Raw genomic sequence first — 3,694 nt, forward strand, 5'->3', positions numbered from 1 at the left:
TAATCGGTTGAGGTTTGCCGATGTACAATGGCCAATATTGTTATATCGCCCTTAGTTGTTTCATATTTTTATCAATGCTTTTGACATTGTAAAACTAGGGGGGCATATATACAGTGCAAAATTTTTAAGCATTTTTAAGCAAAGTGATATCACATATTAAGATTATTGAGATAAGTATCGCTGGATAGCCGATATAGCTCTCTGTCTAATTTGTTCTACTTCTTCTATGGCTTGGGCGTCTTGAGCATCGGTTCCAGGAATGACCTTCAGAGATTTGGTCATATCAGCAACGTTCTTGATAGCCGATTTTAACTTTGCTCTTTGTTCTTCGATAGATTGTGGGAGATCGGCTAACTTCTTGTGCTCTAAATCCAGTTCGGCATTGCATTCTTAAAGTTGTGCTAAGAGTTCAATCTTATGAGCTTCAAGCCGGTCAATATTGGATTTGATCGGGCCTTCAGATAATTGATCGAGTCTGGTTTTTTCTTTATGAACAAGTTGCCGATTTGCCTGGATTGTTGCTTCAATGTCTTTGCGCTCTCTGCGTTCGGCTAATCTCAGCTTGGCCTTTTCCAGCTTATATTGATGTTGTTCAAGATAAACAGCTGGAGTAAGAATATCAGCTAACTCATCGGGGATTTGAGCCTGGACTTCATGAAGCCGAGTCCTGATTGATCCACAGTTGACTACTAGGCTGTCTAGTGATGATGTCTCTAGCCGATGAGAAATATTTTCAAGAGTTTTCTTCACGTCGTCAGACAAAGGAGCTAGAGCTTTGCTAGTAGTGTCAACCTCTGTCTCCTCATCAAGATAATCTCTGATATCAAAAGAAAAAAGATCGGCTAAGACCTACAGTAATGATTTGAAGAGGGTTAGAGATTAAACAGGCATAGCCGATCTGCATATGTTAGTTATAAGAAATTTACTGGAATAGTCGGAGCAATTGGTTGAACTTCTTCTTCTATGTGATGACTCCCTACAGCTGATGGGGTTCGATCGCTTGATGCTTGTTGAATAGGAGGGGAAGGAGGCTGAAAATAGACAAATGTTATATAAAATCAGCTGAAATTAATTAATGAAAGAAGTAAGATTATTGTACCGGTGGAGCTGGTTTAGATGTCATTGGAGTCGATTTCTTCTTCACAGCAGCCTTCCTTTTCTGCAATTACCAAGAATGTGAGCAATCGGCCATAAAGTGAGACGATTACAAAAATGGTTAAAGAAGGGTGCTTACTCTTGTAAAGGGAGTTGGAGCAGAAGGAGTTGGAGGGGTCTGCTTAGGTGAAGCCGATGGTGTTCTTTCAGTATCGCTTACTTCGGTTGCGGCTTGATCAACGTCTTCTCCGATTTCTTCTTCATCCAGAGCTTGTTCAATGGATGGATCTAGGGCAGGCAGATCATCAGCTGGTTTAGCTTTCTTTTTGATTTTCTTCTTTGGAGCTGGGGCTGAAGTATCTACAGTCGATGATCTGGTTTTCCATTTCCTACCGGCATCGGCTGGTTCTCTGATAAGCCCTTGGAGAAGAGCTAAAGTATTGGGGGCATCATAGCCGATGACAGGGTGAGATGGCCCACCTCCATTAGGAATTAAGCCTGGGGCGTAGGTGATATCCTTGCCACTGTTGCTTTGACGAGGAGGAGAGGATTCTGTTGTCTACAAATCAAAGAAAAGATTAGTTAAGATAAATCGGCTAGGAAGTTGTTCAAATGAAATCAAGTTAAGTCAGAGACTTACTTGAGGGACAACATCTGGAAAGAGGTCTATCATGTACATTGAAGCTGGTTGGTGGAATAGATGCAACTTCCATTCACCCCACCATCTATCAAAGTTTTTGCTCCTGAACATTGCTAGCTCCAGATTTTCAATGCTGCCCAGAGGGGGTCCTGGAAGGTTGAGCAGCCGATCCATCATCAAGGTTGATGAAATTTCTCCTCGGCATTGGATCTTGTCAGCAAAGAATAAGCCGATTGGGAGTTGGCCCATTCCAAGCTGTCTAGCTGAACTCACTGGGTGATAGAACTCGTAAGAGGCTTGAATATTTCTTCCTTGATGGATGCCGACTGGAAGAATACATGGGCTGATTGCAGCTGTGAAGATTTCTCTGGATGTTTGAAATCTTTCATGATTAATGTCTTCAAATCTAAAATCTGATGGGAGTTCAAGGTCTGCTGAATCTTCATAGGGAAACCAAACTTGAGCATCTTTTTGAAAGCCTTCGTAGAGACTGCAGAACCAATCTTTGAGCAGTTCGGCTGATAACTTTGCTCCAGCATCAGTCGGTGTGGATGCGTATTCTCCATATGACATACATCGGCGATGAGTGCGTTCTTCGTCATCTTCTGTAATCGGCTCTAATCTTGGAAATTCAGCTTCTGTCACAGATGGCCGATTGACGACTTTCATAACTACCAAGTTTAGCCAGGTTTGCAACAACCACCATGGTCCACCTGCCCCAACTACTGAGTTGACGGCTATCTTGGCCGATGCATTATTCAACATTTGATATAGATAGCCGAGGAGGATTTTGCCCAAGAGAAATTGTTTCTTTGATTCTAGGGCTTCGGCTACAAATTGCCAATTGGTAGTAGGGCTACAGCTTGATCCACAAAAAAGGAATTTTTCTAGCCACATCAGCAGAAAGGCTACATGCTCTCGAGGAGTGACGGGCCCTTTACCCATGTATGCTGCTACATAGCCTGACCAACCGCCTATGCTCTTGGTCTTGAAGTCATATTGATTCTTCGTGTTCAGGCTCATAGGGTTGGCCGATGAGGTGACATCCAAACCCGTGATCATAATGATGTCTATGAGAGTTGGGGTCATCGGCCCTTGGTTGAATAAGAAGGCATTGATGGCGTTGGACTAGAAATAGGTGGCGGCAGCCATTAGAGGTTCGTCCTTAGCAGAATTAGCTATGGTAAGGGCAAGCGCTTGGCTGATTCTGATCTCATCCCAGTGTGCTGCTTTATTCGCCGATACACGCTTGTACCATGTGGTCCAACCCTTCTCAGGGGCAGTTTTCTCAAGAGATGGCCAAGACTTGAAGGTATTCTTCCAATGATTCAGATTAGGGTTGGCTAATCTAAAGGGAATTCTGTTGGTTTCACCAGTGATAAAATCAGTAGGGTCAAGGTTGCCGATTGGGCCGAGAAAGTAATGGTTCTCATGCGACAGACTCAGAAACGCAACCAGGTTGGACAGATGCTACAGATGCAGGTAGGGATGGAAGAGAAGAAAACAAGATAAGGCGAAAGAAAATCAATCTGCTGCGGAAAAAAGGGATCTAACTGATGGGTGCTTACCTCTGCGTATTCGGCCGATGGCGCGGCGGATAGATTGGTGGAAGTTGACATTACCGCGGGTGGAGATCTGGCTGGGGACGGAATCGTCTTGAAATCGCCTGGTGCGTCGAAGGAATCGCCGGAGAGAAAGAGGGTAAAGTTTCGCTTAAGCGGTGAAGACGGAAGTCACGGTGTGAGATTTCTCGGGGATAACGGTTAGTATTTGAAGCGCTAGGGTAACAATCGGAAACGGCCGATTGCGAAACTTGCTCGGAGTCGATACACGGCAAATCCGGAACATTACCAAATATCCCGGACTTGGGGGGCATGTGTTAACGACCAAATTTGGTAATATCAGTATCGGAGATAAAGATGGGATCGAAGCGGAATCGAAGATGAGGATTGTTGCGGA

At 44.2% G+C, this 3,694-nt stretch overlaps 1 pseudogene; it reads right to left on the reverse strand.

Annotated features, from left to right (window-relative positions):
• Positions 1-390: 390 nt before the first annotated feature.
• On the reverse strand, positions 391-3,354 carry LOC136354590 (uncharacterized; annotated as a pseudogene).
• Between the last annotated feature and the right edge of the window lie 340 nt (positions 3,355-3,694).

The sequence above is a fragment of the Oryza sativa genome, chromosome 12 (assembly GCF_034140825.1).
Source record: "Oryza sativa Japonica Group chromosome 12, ASM3414082v1".
Classification (NCBI taxonomy): domain Eukaryota; kingdom Viridiplantae; phylum Streptophyta; class Magnoliopsida; order Poales; family Poaceae; genus Oryza; species Oryza sativa.